Here is a 20,366-nt window from a genome sequence, read left to right as displayed (position 1 = left end):
GTTGGTTAATATATCTGGGTCTACTTTCTTAGACAACAATATAATTTTGAAACAAACATTTTCCCCCCTCTACTTCCTAAGTTTGGGGATGACACATGATCTTATACTTCATTTATATCAATGTCTTTTATAACAGATTCACAATAACAATCTGTTGACATTGATAAACACAGGAAAAGGTTCTTCAAAGGATTTCAGCATGTTTATTGTGAAACTTAATTCTTGAGGCAGTCAATCCATTTGTGTGCCAAATGTACTTAAATTTGTTTTGTCTGTTTAGCACTCATGCGCATTTTCACAGACAGCAAAAAGTAATTATTTTTTATTTTAGTCCTCACAAAAACTATATAAGTGCTGGTGTTATTATTATTACTTAGAGAAGAAAAAAAGGGGGCTCAGATCTGCCCAAGCCACAAGATTAAGTAGCAGGTAATGAGTCTAGAACCGTGTAATCCTGGTTCAATTCCAAGTCTGTTTGTACTGCAGTACACTGCTCACAGAGCTACTATCCAAGCTTTCAAAGAGTCCTATCTAAATTCAAGTATATTATGCTGGGACCCTTTGTCTCCCCTTAAGAGATTCAGGCTATTAACACCATAAAAATTACTGGGACATTAAGATATGTATTAGCCAAACTTAAAAGCATATATATTGAATAACAGGCAAGATTCATGTAATTTTCTGATCTAGTGCCTATTATTAAAACAGTCATTTCTATAATGTCTCTATGTTGATAAGTTTTTTAAAAAACATTTTAATGATAAAAAGATTTCAAATAGGGTAATATAAAAAATTGCCTTCTGTACATAATTATAAGACAAATTTTTTATATAGCTTAAAATTATTTGAAATGCAACCCATTTCAATTATTTTCTGCTAAGTTTCATCCTGTACAATTTTCTAAAAAATTAGAATCCTTTTAACATTAATGTGTATATAAATACACTTTACATAATAAATTCATTTTTCAGGTTTGTAATTATATAACTTACAACAGCATTTTTAAAGCATTTTGTCTCTGAAATAACATTCATATAAAGAACAGTATTTCCGATATTGTACCAAATAATAAATGAGTTATTTTAAATTAAGTGATAAAAAGGAAAAAAGGGTTACTGAGGTAGGGGCAATTCAATCTCAAATGGTTTGCTGACTCGTATTACACACATTCTTCTCCTGAGGATGATGATATTAGCATAATTCCTGTTACTAAATATGTAGGTGAGTCTTCACATCCTTACTGGCCCCATATAAATGGCTGATGCTTACTCTTTATGTGACATAGGATTTCTTATGTCCTTTGGCTCTTATTTGATGATCGTTATCTAAATTGGCTTGCAAATCCATCATTATCTCAGTGTATCCTTTTATTTTAACCTGATATCCTCATCTTCTACTTTTGAGTACTTTATAGTTCAAATGGCAGAGCTGTATTTCTTAAACATGCTTCCCACCTCTATGCCTTTAAATAGGACTTTTCCACCACCAGGGCTGTTCTTCCTCCGTCACTGCCTGCTGAAATCCTGTTCCTCTTTCAAGGGCCATCATCTTTAACTCCCTCCTAACGCACCTCTCACAGACACGCTATCTAGAGAAGAAAAGTGGGGATGGGAGAGAATGGAACTAATACTTGTTGAGTAAGAAATATTTGAGGCCAGGATGGTGAGCTCAGTGATTTATATATATTAATTCAGGTAATCAAAGTTTTTCTTACAGTTTTTTATTTCTACCTTCTATTTTAATGTTTTTAATCAGCCTCCTGGATTGCTCCTTACAAGTAGAATTCTGGGTAACTTTCGAGAGTCAATTTAGTTATCCCCACTCCTTGCAAAAGTTTGTAAATTTCCAGGCAATCTTTCATTCTCCCAGTTTGAATCCCATACCTTTACATTCCACTATTAGAGTTTTTAATCATAATGTAGCATAATAGCTTCTATGTATTAAGTGCTCTGAGTAAGGTAGCTTTCAGTGCTAAATTGGCTTTAGCCTAACAAAGTTGTCAGGTTAGAGAATAAGGTGTAGATGTTACCCTTATTCTTATTCTGTACCTGAATTAACTTAAGGTCACATGCTCATAGATAAGCAACTTATCTAAGGTCACTGAGTTAGCTAACCTTGTTGTCTGGATCCTAAGCCTGCATGCTCAGTAAAAGCACTTGAAATAGAGCCCCGGGTTTGCCAGATTTGGGAGGATGGCTGTGGCTGCCCACGAAGCAGGGGGCTAGGGAGCCCAGTGACATGATAATGACTTACATTAGCCTCTGCATCCCTGATGGGCCTGGAAGATAGTGCCCAGTTGATGCTGGTGCTGGATACAAAGAAACCAACCATTCCTCCTGTATCCAAGTCATACCTCTCACTTTGAATTTCTTCATCTTTTATTGTATTGATTTAATCGAAGTTCCTAAAAGTAAGTCTAGGAAAAACTGTCTGAAAAGAAAGTTTCCCATATTTAATATTGGTTTATTCTTTTTAAAATGTTAGTAAGATTATAAAGATTAATGAGGTTGTGTCTCACAGAGAACTTTAATATTTCTAGATAAAAACTTCAAATACAAGTTTTCCTAATATCAGAACAATATGGTTCTCATCTTCTAACATTTACAGGAAGCCTACTGAGTGAAGGAAATTAGAATTTATCAAAGATACCAGCTTTAATCTTAGTCCTGATTTTGCCAGATTCTTTCACTTATACCACACACAGTTATGAGAGCAGTGGATGACTTATTTCAAATTCTTTCAAAAAATACTGGGAAGTTGGGGCCTAGTCCCAGGGATAGTCTCCAAACAGGGCACCCATTTACTCCCAAGAGAAGAGATGTAAAATACAGAGTCACAAAGGCTGAGTGTTTGAAATAAGAAGTACTAAATACATTGAGTATGGTTGTAAACGTACCTCATATATCTTGATCAGAATAACACCCATGTGTTGTGTTTTGCTTTGTTTGCCGTCGCGTGTATATTAGTGATTTTTTTTCATGTCCTTTAGTGAATCTACCCCAGGAATAATCTGTTTGTTGCACCCCAGAAAAAAAATGGTTAATTTTTGCTACCTAAAGTGCGATGGGGGTCAGGTTAGCTGCTGAGGAAAAAGCCTGGGGATTGGAGATGTGGATGCCTCACACCTCAGTGTGCCTCAGTTTTGGAAGGAGAGTTGAGCAGCTGGGATGGAAACCACAGTGACAACAGGATTACTTATGTGTTTCATCATATTTAGGTAACAGCTCATCAATGGAATCTGTTAGTGTATCAAGTTTTATTACTATAAGTAATTTGTCTTCATGCATCTCATTGTTTTTAATCCTCGTTCATTCAGAGAAACTTAAATGGATATGAGCATTATGATTTTAGTTTTTATTTCAGAAATGACTATATATCCATATAACTCTTGAATTTATATAGAGGCTCCCCAGGTAGAGGGCATGAGTTTAAAGTTAAAAGAGGACTTTTTATTTAAGCAAAAAGCAAAATTGTCAAGAAAGATGGATTATATTCATAGAGATGACTGCTTAACCCAATTCATATTTGTAATATTTCCATCTTATATACCACAACTGGCTTTATTCTCCATGTTAATTTGACTAATAAATTACTATTTTAAAAAATTAATATAATTCTATGTCAGACATAAAAATTTCAAAGCTTATTTTCTGAATTAAATAAGAACAGAGCTCCATTGAACAGTAAGCACTCTATGTACAAAGACTTATTTTTTATTTCTTCACTTATCACATCATCTAACACGTACTAACACTTAGATGATTGCTGCAAAAACAAGTCATGGAAATAAGCATAACAGATAGAAGGCTGATTGGTGTATGCCTCGAAAGGTGTCCTACATGAAGAGGAGTGGTTGATGGAACAATGAGTGGAATGGTCTGAAAATGACCTGGGAGCCCATTCTGGGTGTCCTGTATAAGGAACCTTTTCGATGCTAGAAAAAGAGAGAGAGGTGCTTTTCTCCTTACCCCAAATGGAAGGCTGCACCTAAACTCAGCCTCCAAAGGGACCAATGTTTCCCTTCCCCCAGCATGAGGGGTCACAAAATCCCACTGGTCAAAAATCTCCTAGTCATGAGCAGCTGGCACTCCCAGGTAATTTATTAAACAGTTGGTACCCCAAATCCAGACTGCCTGGTATGTATTATTCCACAGATGAGGTGGTTCTCAGGACTGCACCACAAGAAAGGAAAGGAACTAAAGTGGGAGTGAGGTCTGTCCTTCAGAATCCACACCCACACAGCTGTGCCCCATCCTCTGCATGGCTCTCAACCACATGATGCCAGGATCATTTAAACTCATGCTTTCCTTTCTCTATGTGAATTTTTCCATTTTCCAGTAAAGCCTATTCCTTAACCTATACCATTATTATAAAATGGAATTAGTTCAACTCCTGTGACATGACAGATGGAGACCTAAAGGGATGGATTTTACAAAACAGATACCATCATCTCATTATTACATTTCAGTTCAATTTAACTAACACTTTATTTAACATTTCATACATACAAAGCTCTGGGCTAGACAGTGTTGTGAATACAACCTCTAATACTTCATTTGGTAAATTACAATCCAGTTGTGGCAAACTTTGAAAATCCATATTTAATCAGGTAAAAGAAAGGTATTATCAGAAGTAAAACAGAGCAATGAATAACTTATTCTAACTAAATAGTTGAAAAAAGATTTCTTGGAAGGCTTTGCCAAGGAAATGGATTTGCATTAAGCATGAATATTAAGAGAAGAACTTCAACCAAGTAAGAGTATTCCAGGAGTTATATGCAATGTGAGCACAGAAGATAATTGTTTCCTCAATAGTCAGAAGTTCTGAAAGTTTCTGGAATAATGTCATAGGGCTGAGTGTGGGTTGGGATTTTATATGTTTATATGTATATGTGAATTATTTATATTTCTTTTAAACACCAACATTTTTGTATTTAAGGAAATATAGAGACAAGAACTAATCTCTCTCTCCTTGCATAATTCATACGCCCTCCCCCAAACAGAATGCCAGGTGTAGGTTAATGTAGCACAACAGTAATATCATATGAATTACCACAAATTATTCCACCAAATGCTAACAAAAGCACCTATTCCTCTGGAAGGCAGGATGCTGACCTGCAGAGACATTTAACTTCAACTCAAAGTAACTATAGCCTGTGGAAGTTTACATCAGTACAAAATTTCTAGAGAGCAACTTAATATGTATCAAAGTCATAAAAATGCTCTTAACTCTGACCTACTAGTGTTCCAAATCCAGAACTTCTCCTACACAACTAATTAGAAAAATACACAAAGAAAAAAAGTGTTTTTAAAGTTATTTATAATATATTAGAAATATCCTAAATATCACATATTAAAAAAACAGGTAAAAATAACATAATATATCCATACTACTGGGTTATCAGACCTCCACTTTTTAATAATCACACCTTTGAAGAATACTTAACGATATGGGTTCATAACATGGATATAATACTGAGTTTAAAGTCCAATTATAAATAGAAGGAAAAAGGAAATAAAGGAAAAAAGAAGCAAAGACAAAAGACAAAAAACGGGCTATAACACTGAAAGTTTAGAATACTTCTGGGTTATTTGCATACAATTTTTAATTTTCTGGGCTGTGTGAAGAATTTCTTTTTATAGGAGATGTGGTTTAAGTCTTTCAAGAGAAGAGTGTCATAATAATGTTGGATCTTTAGGTTATTAATGGCCTCTCTGGGGAAGAGGAGACCACCAACATGTATTCTACACAGGAACTGGGATTCTACTTGGTATATTTTAGAAGTAGTAATAAGGTCAGATAAAGATCACTGAAAGCCCCAGACATCTTCATTGTCGTCTTCATCTCACAAAAGCTGAATGATTATTATAGAAATATCTTAATTTCAGAGAAAAAATATTAACTATTCTAATCTAGCTGCTTACCACTGTTCAGACAATAAAATCATGGTGGAAAACTAAACCTTGAAAAACTGAATGGTGAGCATACATACAAAAAGGTAGGGGGGGAAATGCCTTTCTAAAAGAATCTGAAAGCAAAGATGGATTTTCCTTCTTCACTGGCTTTGCCTAACAGCTTATCAGTTAGCCTCAAATAATGTACTTTAAAGCCTTATGTAACAAATGCCACTCCACACAAGAAAACCAACCTTATCTTTCCAAACTCTTGGCAAAATCTGGTGACCTGTGTAGGCCTCACAGGTTTTCTCTTTGAAGATTTGCCAGCCAATTCTATTCTATTTGTTTGGGGTTTGACTTCTATCATGTTCACAAGATTGGGAATAGATTGATTTGGTGCAATTTCCCAAATCAGTACTTCTGGTTTCATGTTCAAGTGGGTCAAGGCAAGACCTGTCACACGTAGGGCAAGGAGAACAATTTTGCCTGGGCCTCACATTCAGGAAAGGGCTTGACTTTAAACTTTTGGTGTTATCCCCAAATGACTGTATTCCTACTTTTTGACTCCATAGATATTACAATTTTGTTCTTACTAAAAAGGCTTAGTGGTAAATGTGGTGGAAGTATTTTCACATTGCTCATGTATCTACTATACCTCAATAATTCTCTTTGGAATCACAATTAGACACTCACTTTAGGAAACAGCCAGGTTAACCTTGGCCTCTCACTTCAGACAGGCAAGGTCACAGCTTATCCAGAATAGGGTGTAAAGAGTCAGGTCTCAACCTTTCCACATCAAAAGGAAAGTTAAAGTTCTGGCAGAGATAGTAAGATGACAGGAAATGAGTATCTGCATAAATAATATATTTGAGAAGAATAAATGATGCTGTTAAGAGTCAATTTTTCTACCCTAACCTGAAGAATACAAGAGTTGGATACAGAAAAGGCAGTAGCAGCCAGAGTAAGAGCTTGTACACATGTCTCTCTGAAGCCTCCCTGCACATCGTCGCCTGCCTCCAGGATTATGCCCAGAAGGAAAGGAAACAGATAATGTAATGTGATCAGGTGCATACTGTATTCCTTAAAAATTAGGATACTCAGAGAACAGTGCCTGGTATCTTTCTAGAAACTTGGGAAGTGATACCTTGGGAAATGTTTCATATGTCCTAATGGAATAAAAGTAGTAGCATATTGATTGCTGAAAAGGTTGTCCATGCTCACCAATGGCCCAAAGCAGCCCAGAATCTTCTGTGGCTTTGAAGAGGAGAGGAGTCATCTGAACCTTCCATGTGTTTCCATGGAGAGGACAAGGTCAGTGGATTCCAAGATATCCAGGTCACAACCCAGAAAAAAGTCTGAGGAAGTGAGGATGGATCGTAGTCTGAAGCCCAGGTAAAAATATGTCTATCTCAGCATATGCCAACTTGAAGGGGCTGACATCAGAGAACAGGATGGAAAACTAAATGTCTTGCTTATGCCAATTTGGACAGAAGCTGACAAATCAAGGAACAGATGCCTTTCCCACAAAGGGAGGCCTAAGATACCTCCATGATATATGAGAATTGACTACATTTTCTGCCTAAAGGTAGAACCGAAATTTGAAATAGAAATTAAATTGAGCATAGAAAAGTTTTTTTTGCACTTTTAAAGTCATAAGATGAACTGAGACAAATAATAAATTGACCAAGACCACATTTTCTGCCATCAGAAATAAAATGAGGGCTCAGAGATTTTGATAACTTTTAAGAAAAATATTCTCTACACCCAAGTTCATATTTTGACAAATATATACACATATATTTTTGAACTTATCCACGATTTTTATAACCCTGTTTTAGTATCACCAATAGTCTCAAAATGTGAAAGAGGCCCCGATATTAAGGTAGCTTGAACCCATTGAAAGTGTATTTGTTCAGTGCTAATTGCTATTATCTCATGCAATCTATTGATACCAATGCAGTATCACCTAGTAACTAGAATGGAATCTTAATAGAAAGGAACTTAGCAGCATTTGGATGAAATAACATAGTGTTATGTATTTTTTTCAGTACCAGATCTGTAAGCAACAGACTATAGACTCTATTCTAGAACTGGTATGGCGGGAATGTATTAAGATCCACTCTAAACTGGATAAATATTAAAGAGTTAGATAACAGAAGATTATCATCTTTATACAATGAATTCTATATAGAAGAAAACGTGACCACATATATATTATGTTTCTTACATTTGGGGGGAACCCAAATATGTCACTGTGATATTTACTGCCACAACATCCTGAGAGGTTAGAATTGTGCATTGAATCTTCTAGGTTGTTTAAAACTCTGAATCTAGATCCAGAGATTCCCTACAAAGTTACCTCTTAGGACTTAACCAAATTACTGAAAGTTACTTAGCACTGAAACCATTAGTCATTTTTCACTGGATAGATTCTACAAACGGAATCACAGCCTAGTGAGAGTTCTGTTTGTTCCATCATTGGCTTCAAAAAAATACTTGTGGGGATATTTTAAGTAACTTTTCTATCTACATACCTTTCTACAAGTTCTCCAGTTAAATGACTTTATTTCATGAAATATTGCTATGTTGGTGTATGTCTTCCAAGCTTTCCTGTTTGCACTCTTAAAAAAATATCAAAACGTAAGATGGACTGGAAACCTGCTTAGTAGCATTAATAATACATGGTTCTGAAACTTTAAATTTTCATCATTTGAATTGACTTTTCCTCATTGATTATTGATTGAAAAAGCAGAGCCTCACTCCCTACTGGTTTCCACACCTAACAGTATGTAACCACCCCAATCGTTCATCTTCCATGCTACAGCAAGACGTAGAATCAGCTGATTTTTCCAGATTCCCCTCCACTCCCACTCGAAGAATTTTAATATCCCTGGTTCCACAGCTGACAGCTTGATTTCTTCAGCCTTGAGCCACTGCCCATACAGATGCTAGATTTTACTAAGCCATTACAGTGGAAATATTATGCAAACCTATTCTTGAGCTATTTCCACCGATAGTATTGCAAGCAAAAATGTAGGATTTATGTGGATCAGAGTCCTAATATTTATAGATTGAATAGGCAACAGAGATATTTAACCAAATGAGATATTACTTATGTGCCCCCAAATAAGCCATCTTTACAGAACATTTTTTCCAAGACTACTCTTACTGTTATCTTAGCCATTTTAATTAATATATTAGATAATTTTTTACAAAAAGATATTAGAAAATATCTACATTATGACTATTATTATATTATAGCTATTATGATGGAGTGTAGCATCCATTAGGCAAAAGGATTACAGTCAAAAATCCGTATGGATTTTGTACAATGCAAAGAAAAGAACTTCTCAATCATGGTAAGCCCATCTTGAGATGGGCTTTCATTAACTTTGTTTCATCTCAAACCTCTATTGTGTTTAAAATAAGTGTTTGAACATCCATTTCTGTTAACATTTATCTTTCAGATAATAGTTGATATTTATCTCCACTGGATTAAAGTTATACCCGTAGAGCTAGCTCATCCATGATGTCACTATCAAATGTCAAGGAAATGAGGAGGCCAAGAAGATGGTACTCACTAGGACTCCTTGAACCTGAGTTGAAGCTAGTAAGCAAGACCTGTTAGGTTACCTCATTATATCATTTTTTAGATGAGATTGCCCAGTGCCTCAACCACCTCTCTGACGATTTTGATAATGCATTTTAAAATAAACAAAAACATGTTTTAATTACTATTCCTTCACTTACAAGCCTTCACTCATTTTTACCAGAGTAAGTTTCTGCAATGGAGCTGTACTAAAGTAGCTATGGCCATTGTAATTTCAGTAAGATCTGTGCCAACTAAGGTCCAGAAGGCCAACTGACCCTCATGGTATAACTAAGTTTATCAAGATTTTTAAAAACTTATGCAATGATTTGAAACAGTAAACCCTAGAAGATCTTTCTCGATTGAGAAGTTGGTATTATTCCTAAAAGAAACCATAATGCCACAATGTTATTATGACTTCCATTTTTACTAGGCATTTTTATATACTTCAATGCAATAAAAACAGCCCTTGCAAGGTTAAAAGGGTAAACTCTCTCAACGTTAACTATGCAGTAGGAAATAGTTCTATAAAATGTTCATATAAAATATTTTTCCCTATCAAAGTGTTGATATTGCAAGTTTATAAGGAATAAAACTTTAACAAACTAAACCATAGAATGTCATGAATAGGAAAACATTGTTTTCTGTGTATGTGTGTGTTATCATACAGTGAACATCTTTGTTAATTAGGAGTGTATGTCACACACGCACTACCCTCACACTGGCTACAGAAATATCCCTTTACTTTAAGGGCATCCTACATCATTATTATATATCCACTTAATGTAAAAATTATAAATACTTTTTTTAAAGTTTTGACAGTCTTATCCACATGAGGTACAAATTTCCTATTACAGAGTAAGTTTATTTCCTACTGACAATGTTATCAATTTGGAACATGATAAAAGAATTAGTATATGTCCTTTATCAAGTCCCATTTGGGGATTAAATGAAATTGAACCTATTTTAATGCATATGAGCAATATTGAAATGTATATTATTTTGAAGGGAGTATTTTATTAAAAGGACTCTGTAGTTGTCTCACTCATAAAATCAAAGAATGACATTTCATAATATATTACTCCCTGACATTAAAGGTTTTATGTAAGGCCTCAGCCTTTGGAATCTTCCAGTTATCATGTTTCAACACATTGTACTGGTTGACATTTAAAATCTCTACAAGCTCATGTGACATTTTAGGCCTGTCATCATGCTGCTGCCTTACAACAGATTTTCCTCAGGAATGAAACCCAGTGACCTAACTGACACCACCAAGAGAGTATGAACTCATTAAGTCCAAGTAGATCTAATTAACCAAATCAGTAATCCCTTGAAGTATTTTGCTGTCCAGAGATCTTTTGTTCTTCATGATTTAACTTTAATGAGAGATCATCCAGAGTCACTTTCCATAGAGCTGTTCCCAAGAAACCTGTGTAAATTACAGCTGTCCAAAACAGAGTTCTACCCCTGCCCTCTTGGAAAAGCTTTTCATGAATTTTAAGTTTTTTCCTTGTGATGAATAAAGATACATTAAGGATGATCTTATTACTCAGTATCACCGAAGTTGCCCTTTCTTCATTCTATTCTATTATTATTTACCCACCCCAAATGATCTCAGTTGGGCTCCAATTATTGCACTTAGTTCTGTCTTTTCCTCTTTTTCACCTCCCTTTTGCATTTTTTTTTGTATATACCTAAAACATGTAAAATCTTACTTCCTTTTAGAACCTCAGATGTATTCTTGTCTGCAGTTATTAGATTGCAATTATTCACCTTCAGTTTTGCTGACCTATCAACTTAATCATCTAAAAATCCTTATAAGCAGTCAGGAAGTGACAGCTAATAAAGAGAATAACTACTATATACTAAGTTCTTAATGTGTGTCAAGCTCTTCTCTAACACATGCTTGATGTTTATTTTTTATAATAGGTGAATGGCAAGATAGATGAATGGTAAGACAGACAATTGATATAAAGGTACCTCAAACATGAATGGATAGATAAATCTAAAGATATCACGACATATAGAATTTTCTGTATTTTCTCTATTATATGTTTCTGCATCAATTATTTCACACCTATGTTTGTTTCTCATTGTTAAATTTGCTACTAAACTTGAACAAATTTACCTGTCATGCAAATTCTGTCTCCCAACTCTTAGATTATGGTTATAATAAGATTATAATTATTTTAAACACAGAACTTTTTAGTGAAATATCAGCCTTTATTCATTGAAAGGGAGCAAGAAATGCTTTTTGCCAAGTATTAAAATAAAAAAAAAAAAAAAAAAAAGACTCCAACCTACCATGTGTATACACAAACACACCACCCAAACCTCACATCCTGAGCCAAGAAGAAAAACTCTGGGACAGTGTGCCTAGATCTTTCATTCTGTGCCCCAGTCACTTTGGTTAAAGAGGGGAGAACTGTAACTGTGGGAGGAGGGAACACACTTTTTTTCTAGTAAAAGTGGGAATAGAGTCTCTAATATAAGCCACTCTCTGCTATAATCAAACTGACTTTCTTAACTCGGTGGCTATACACTACATAAAAGTTTATCACTAATACACTCCTCCTCATTTAACTCAAACAGCATGAGGCAGCTGATGGAGTTACTACTCCTGATGCCCCAATCACTTTGTTGGCTATTGTCCTATACAAGGAAATCATATCTCCCAAGAGGAAATGCAAAAATGAGCTGCTAACCTAATTATTTAATGGAGTGTTTTTGATTACTCTAGTTTCCCCCAATTTCTCCTGTATTTAAGGATGAAAGTTATTTTTCCAAATCTTTCCTCACCTAAGTAGTAAAATATATGAAACTGATATTTACAGAATAGAGCAAGGCTAAGAGTAGGTGTATTAAAAACTAATTTTTTAAACCAAACTCGCATTCAACAAGTAACATTCTAACATAATCAAACTCCACAACAGATACACTACATTTTTCTTGCTTTAGAGCAGTGATTCATTCTTAACTGTGGTTGATTTTGCTCCCCAGGGCACATTTGGAAATATCTGCAGACATTTGGGGTTGTCCCAACAGCTCTGGGCCTCTAGTAGGTGAAGGACAAGAGGCCAGGGATGCTGCTAGTATTCCCACAATGCACAGCAGTCTCTCACCACAAAAAATAACCTGGTCCAAAGTTTCAATAGTGCCCAAGTTGAGAAAGCCTGCTATAGGAGGAAGTCTGCAGTACATGTTAAATTATATTTTAATATTAGAACATGTGAGGGACAGTAAGTGAATACAGTAAGTAGTTCGATACAACAAAATGGTACTCTTTCCCCTTTTGTCTTTAAAAGCCAGTTGAAGAGAGGAAAAATGTAGAGAGGAGGGTAAAGGAGAAGACGCTATTTATACACATCATGTTTATCTAATTAAATCCCCATGACCGACCAGTGAGAAGCCGGGAACATCACTAAGTGGTAGTTAAGAGCATAAGCTTTGTAGGCAGCGTTCTGGGTTCATCTTCCAGCTTTTGCTTTTTAGGGGTGTGCTATTTGGCAACTTAACCTCTGTGCACCTCTGTCCCCCATCCATAATACAGGGATAAGAACCATGTATTTCATAATGTTGTCGTGATGATAAAACTAGTTAATGTAATAAGTAAAGTGTGTGTGGGAGGGGGTGTCTAAAACCCAGGCGTTTGCTTTTATTGGTATGGTTACTGCTATGACTCCCATGATTGCCACCATCATCTTTTCATACATGAGACCAGGGCTCAGGAGAGTCTAACAAAACAGCTTATAGGTGGCACAGTGTGAACTGGACTGCACCCCTAACCTGACTCCAGGCGGGGTGGTAGGGCTGCGTGGCATCACACATCAGAGACGTGCTCCAAGGCCAAGGTGTTGCTCTGATGTCTCCCGGAGGTTCTGTCGTGTCAAATTCCTAGCCTGCTTGTGAAGCTGTGCTTTGTCCCTCAGTCATTCAGACTTTAGAACTTGACTATTTTGTCTTCAAAACTCATGTTTGTTTTGGATGCACTTGAGGATATTTACCAAATAATTCAACATCTTAACAAACTTTATGTAATGGTGGTGATGGTGATTAACAAAGTGTTGGCTACAGCCCATTACAGTTCATGCACTATCCCCCAAGTTGTCTGAAGACAGGAATATTCACTCACCTTTTTGCTGCTAGCTGCTTCTCTCTCCTGCTCTTCAAGCTCTCCCGACCCTCTCCCTCTCCCAGCTCCCACCCTTACCCTTCACTCTCCACAACTTCTTCAACCACTCAGGAAGAAAAAATAAAAAGCACTAAATCACTGCTCTCAGATTACTAGAGATGTATTAGTTCAATGATAAGCAGAGCAATTAAGGCCACTCACATATATCTAACATATCTTTATCACTATGTGAATGTTTTTTCTGTATTTGGCAGTTTCACCGTCTTCTACCTCAGAAACAACCATGATATTACAATTTGTTAATAAACACAGCTTTTATTTTATGATTCAGAGTCGCCACTTCCTTTACAGATATTGACGTCTGCATCCAGATATTCCTCGGTGGTTGCACCCCAATTCCCAATATTTTGGTGACAGCAGCTAAATTGAGTTTAGCTTTATAATTTTGGCATTTCCTTACTATGACGTTATTGCCACTTTAACTCTCCTGATCATTCAACAATTGAAAACCCAACCAAGCAAATGAGCCACAACAAAGCAAAACTTTCAGATCCTCATACAAAATCATGTACTTTTTTTCCTGTCCTTAAGCCATAATGAAGGTAATTTCCTTAGCCTAGATTGCTTCGAATTTTCACACTCCTGTTAACATTTGCAAATTTTCCCTTTCTTTGGTTCCATTTTAAGAAGTACAGGATAATTCCTTCTTGGCTACTACAAAAAGGTTTTAAGTTTTTAAAAATTAAATCCTTTGCATTACTTTCTATTCTTTCCCAATTCATCACTTGATAGTATGTATTCTAGTCTTTCACAACTCTCCCAGGTTTATATGAAAATCAAATTCTTACTCTAACAGCTGCCCTGATACCACTGTTATCAGCAGCAAATAAAATGAACAGCAGTAAGAACTTTCATCTTAGGAGTAGAGAGCAAACTGGAGAAAGGGATAAGGAGTTCACTCACAAGCCAAAGTATGAGCATTTCAGGCAGTATTTTTTTTTCATGTTACATATGACACAAGCACTTGTATTAGTTTCCATTACTCCTGTGACAAACTATTGCAAACTTAATGAGCAAAAACAGCACAAATTTGTTAACTTACGGTTCTGAAGGTCAGAAGTTCAAAATGGGTCTCGCTGAGCTAAAATCAGGGTGTTGTCAGAGCTATGTTCCTCTCAGAAGGCTCTAGAGGAGAATTTATTTTCTTGCTTTTTCCAGCTTCTAGAGGCTGCCTCTATTCTTTGACTCATGGGCCCTCCTGCTTTTTTTTTTTTTTTTAATTCTTCATTGGAATATAATTGCTTTACACTCTTGTGGCAGTTTTTGAGGTAAACCAAAGTGAATCAGCTGTATAAAAATGGCTCTCCCGCCATTTTTAAAGCCAGTAACTGCAGGTAGAGTCTTTCTCACACTGCAGCACTCTGAAACTCTTCCCTCCCTCCTTGTCTTATAAGGATGCTTGTGATTACATTGGGCCCACCTGGATCATCCAGAATGTGCTCTGCATCGCAAGGTCAGCTGATTAGCAACATTAATTCCATCTGCAACATTCATTCCCCTTTGCCTTGTAACAACATATTCACAGTTTCTGGAAATTCGAATGTGGATGTCTTTGGAGGGCGGATTATTCTGCCTACTACAGTGCTTGTTTGTCTGGGGTGTGTTTTTTTTCCTTTGCTCAATTGTAAATCAGAATAATTAAAAATTAGGTAATAGTTAGAACTGTAAGTTTTTTCCTTCTCTCAATACTATTGCCAAGAAAAACGTGGCCTCTGTTCAGCCATGCCGAATAGAAATACAGAGACAGAGCTCTGGAGGAGTAGAAAGGAAAAGCTTTATTACTTTGCCAGGCAAAGGGGGAACACCGTGGCTAGCGCCTCAAGAACGGTGCCCCCCTCTCTGGGGAATAGGGAGAGGTCTTATAGCTGGGGCTCGTGGTCAGGGGTAGGCGATAAGGATCAAGGCAGTAACCGTCCTGCATTCTTCTGATGGGTGGGTGGTGAGCTGAGTAGGAGTCAGCATCATCCACCTTCAGGTCCAACGGGTCTGGGGTCTACATGCTTGTGGGCAGCACACCATCGTTAATCACTAACCTCTCCCACCTGGAGGGGGTTTCAACGTCTGCAAAATAGCTCAAAGATATTGTTGTGTGTATTGTGGCTGGAGAAACAGGAGCTTACCCCAAGGTTGGTCTTGCCTGTTTCTCCCAGGTCTCGTGCATCCCTTCCCTTCATTAATTAACAACTGCTTGCATTTGCCTACTGGAACTCAGGGAAGGTCATGGAGGCTGAATGAAGGCTGTTTTCCTATAATCAAAGAAATAGGGGACACAGAAAGGCTTTCTGCCCAGGGGCCCCATAGGGCCCTGCTCGCTATCAATACCTCTTAAAATCCCAGCCAAGTCACTGGTGCTCACTCTCTCTCTCTCAGAACAAAAATTACAAAAAACTTTACAGAATAATTAGTAGGCTTTTCATACATTGGTAAAACAAAACAAACAAAATGAATGTCAAATAAATGCTTAATGGAACCAAACTAATTTTAGCATTTAACTGATTTTTGTTCTCGTAAGCATTTTTAAAACTTTTAATGTAAGTAATACATAACAGAATAATTACAAGTAAGTAAAAGAAAAATTATAAAGTTAAAATCATTCCTAAACCAACTACAGTGGAAAGCAGTTATCTTTTTTATATATTCTTTCAGATCATATTATCATGGAAATATTTCTGTCAGTAATTACATATTGAAAATTACGACTAATATTTCCTTATAATTTACAGTGTGTGTTTTGTGAGGTTCAGGGCTACTTTCAAAAGATGTGATAAATATCTTTTATCACAAAAAAAGACACTCATATGAATATCTGTGTACTTTATCCTTAAAAGTGATTGCTAGGAGCAAAATTACGAGGTAAAGATTACACTCATCTTTTAGTAGTTGTTTATGCAGACTACATGTTGGTTTTTAATAGATGTATTCATGAACTTCTTAGTCTGGAAGTGAAGTTTAATTTTGCTCTATAATATAAAGTATTGCAATTTTTCTAATTTTGTGATTTCAAGAAACCTTTTCATGCAAGTGGCAGCACTACAAACAGGATTATAAGTACGCAGTAAAGAACGTAGTGTATGGTGAGTAGTCAGTAAATGGTTGAATGACCATGTTTGCTTAGGGTTATGTATGGCTGCAAAATTTAATCAGCCTAGATGCATACAGTGTGCAGTACCAACATACCCACAATCTCCTTAATACTTTTTGTCAAATGACAGATTACATTGTTTTGGAGCAGTGACTCTTACAACCTTGGCAAGACATTGTAGTCACCTGGCAAGTTTTAGGAAACTGCAGATTAGGCACTGAAGCTGCCCAGGAGATTCTGCTATGCAGTCAAGGTTTTATACTCTACTACTCAGGCTTTGAACCAGACTAGACCATTAAATCAGAATCTCCAGGGGTAGGACTTGGGAAACAGCACTTTCTAGAGCGCCCCAGGTGAATATCACATGCAGACCAAACTGAGACCCACTGAAAGGGTCCTCTGGATCAATTCGCCAACCCATCTGTTTTACAGGTGAGGATAATTGAGACCTGAGCACCCAACAGCCTTCTCCCAAGGTTAAATGGCTAATTAAATTCCATGTTAGAAGTCAGGTCACATTTAGCATAGAGATTCAAAGCACAGAAGAAACCATTTTAAAAGATAAAGACATTTTTCAAACCACTAAAAATAGATGAAAATGCTGCATCATTTAGAATCTTCTAGGAGAACTAGTGAATTATACATCTTATCTATTTATTGCTTCTACACTCTCTGGTCAGATTATCTACTGACTCACCTAGGCTTACCTTGCACTTTAAGTGATTCTGAAAGGGCTTTGAACTAATTTTGGGGAGAGTCTTGGGGTTCTGAGTGTTACACTCCTGAGGGGTCCCACGTCCCAGTAATTGGTCCACTAATGTGTTAGTGGCTGGAGTTTAACAGAATGAAAACAATAGGAAAACAGAAGACATATGGTTAGAGGACTGACTGTTCTGTGCCAAGTTTCCTGTGTGGAAAATCAAACAACTTGCTACTAATTGTTTGTGTGCAAAAGTCTTTGGCAATGAAGCCAACAAAAGCACTGGATAGTGTGTCAGCTCAAAGCAAAACACGTCAAATTATGTATTCAGCAAGTCCTTATAATCAGAACCTTGGTCATGTGAATCACTTGCTTTTTACTTAGGCTTCAGGAGGTCCTTCCTGTGAACAGAACGTCTGGCCTATTAAACACAGAGCAGCCAAGTCAGAGCCACAGGTGGCCGTGATTTGGCAAGTGATAAAACACCAGCCATGCTGAAGACAATAAAAAACGGACAGGATTTTTCATCTGGTTTTCAATATTTAATACAGAACAAGAGTTTCTTAGGGGAAAGCTGAGTTTTATGATTCAACATAACGCCCAATATATTTCCCTAATACATTACCAAGCCCCTACTTAAGATCTGGGAATTGTTTGCTTAAAGTCACTGATTTAAAAGTCTGTATAAAAGATAGTACTGTGGCTGAATAATAAGTAGCTATATTCTTTTATTTTTCCCGTTTCTTCTTATGTTTTTAAGGATTCATCATTGGTATTTACATTCTCCATAATCTTAGAGAAAAGGCACGTACAATTTGTGTACTGAGAATTTTACAAATCCACAAACTTCACCTTCTATCTCACTCCCAGCCATAATACACAGCCAACAGATGCTCACAAGATGTCATCTACCTAACTCTACAGACCTTTGTACTCTTTCTCTCTCAACAGTTTATGTTCATTGTATTTCTTATCAGTCTGATCCTTCTCAAGCTCCTGAGTTACCTATGTTGCCCCAAAACTTATTGCACCTAACACTCTTCAATTTCACCCTACAACGTGTTCCATATACAATTCCATCTGAACACTATTTCCTCTCCTGTAAATCCTCCAAATGAATGTATACATAATGATGAGCATGTGAGCAAACCCTAACACCTGCATCTGGGTATCTATTTGTTCCTCCTGTTTTCTGGGGTTATAAACTCCAGCCCCGGATACGTGGTAATGGAAAAATAGGACCACTGCCAGGGAAACTGAGACCTATTCCAGGCTCTGCCACTTCATAGATTTACCAGAGTAAACGATCTGAGGGCCCTATTTTCTTCAACCATAAAATAAAAATATAATTTTTACAGCGTTTTGTTCAGAGTGGCTAAGATCATGGAAGCCAATGAAAAGCGACCATCTTAAAAAGGCATGTGATTGAAAATTTGTGTCAGAATTTTCATATTTGCAATTTCCTTATAGTTTGAATAAACCTTAAAATGTAACTAGTCTAACAGTTAAGTGCAAAATTTTATTCTTATTCTCTGGTAGATGGTTATTAGTTTCTGCTTGAATATATTTAGTGATGGAAATTCTTTCTGTCTGAAAACAACTCATTCCAGTCTTAACAATGTGTACTTATCTATGATAGTTTAAAAAAAAAAAAAGCACCATCTCTGATATAGTTTACAAATTGACAAGATTTTACCACAGGATATTAGGAAATCCTTTTTGCTTCTCATAATTATCACCAAAAGATAGATAATTCACAATTAGGGTCCAACCTCCTACTTAAAACAGAATTGGTAAAAAGTCAGAGCACAAGCATAAAGACAATCATCTTCTATTCTCAAACTTTGACTCCTGCACTCTAAGATCTTAGAGGGTCCATCTTGCAGTGATTTTTAAGTGTAGCAAATCTAGGTTTAGCTTGCAAATAACTAACAAAAAGGAAACAGTGACAAAAATATTGAGGCAGTAAAAGACTAAAGGCCAAAAGGAATTTCTGAGTAATTTGGGATATCAAAGACAACTTGTATTATGGCCAAAAGCATATGAAAAGGTGCTCAACACATGATCAGGGAAATGCAAATGAAAACTACAATAATATATCAATACACACACAGCAGATTGTTGAACAAGAGAATAACTGACAATACAAAGTGATAGTGAAAACTTGGAGTGACTAGAACTCTCACACATTGTTGGTGGGAATGGCAGTTGGCACAACCACTTTGAAAAATTATTTGACTATATACAGTAAAACTAAAAATACCTATGACCCAACAAGTCTGAACCTGGGAATGTACTCAACAATAATGAGTTCTTAGATCCCACTAAAAGACATGAATAACAATGTAAAAAGAACCTTTGTTCATAATTGTCCAAAACTGAGTTTGACTGAAATGTCCCTCAACAGTAGAAGGGATAAATCAATTTTGTAAGCATTCATGCTCTCAGTAATGAAAAAGAACAAACCATTGTTACAAGCAACAACTTGAATCTCCCAGGCATGATGTTCAGCAGAAGACAGACTCAAAAGAGGAAATACTGTACAGTTCCATTTACATGAAATCATAACTCATGATGATAAGGAAAATTAACTCGTGATGATAAGTTATAATAATGGTTACCTTTGTATGCCAGCATGGGGTGTGAAGGAGTCTCCTGTGGTGCTGGAAATATCTTGTATCTTGATCTATAAGGTGATTACCCAGGCATCTACATTTATCAAACAATTGATGTATATTTAAGAATTGTGCACAGAAAAACTATCAGTAGAGGCTTATAGCTTTACTATATTATACTGTAAAATATAATTCACCTTCTTTTTCCATCTCAGCCTCTCTAGAATACACTAAAATAATATTGCATGTAATAGAGTCAAGTTGGAAAGAGTTGCCAAGAGCTTAATTTGA

General features: G+C 36.3%; 1 long non-coding RNA gene across 1 annotated transcript in view; it reads right to left on the bottom strand.

Annotated features, from left to right (window-relative positions):
- LOC130852396 (uncharacterized) overlaps positions 1 to 20,144 on the bottom strand; it is an 83,198-nt gene extending 63,054 nt beyond the window's left edge. The window contains exon 1 of the long non-coding RNA XR_009053343.1: positions 20,082 to 20,144. This is a non-coding gene — a long non-coding RNA (uncharacterized LOC130852396). The remainder of the gene's footprint in view (positions 1 to 20,081) is intronic.
- Between the last annotated feature and the right edge of the window lie 222 nt (positions 20,145 to 20,366).

This window comes from Hippopotamus amphibius, chromosome 4 (assembly GCF_030028045.1).
Source record: "Hippopotamus amphibius kiboko isolate mHipAmp2 chromosome 4, mHipAmp2.hap2, whole genome shotgun sequence".
NCBI lineage: Eukaryota > Metazoa > Chordata > Mammalia > Artiodactyla > Hippopotamidae > Hippopotamus > Hippopotamus amphibius.
This window is presented reverse-complemented; position numbering and strand designations above follow the sequence as displayed.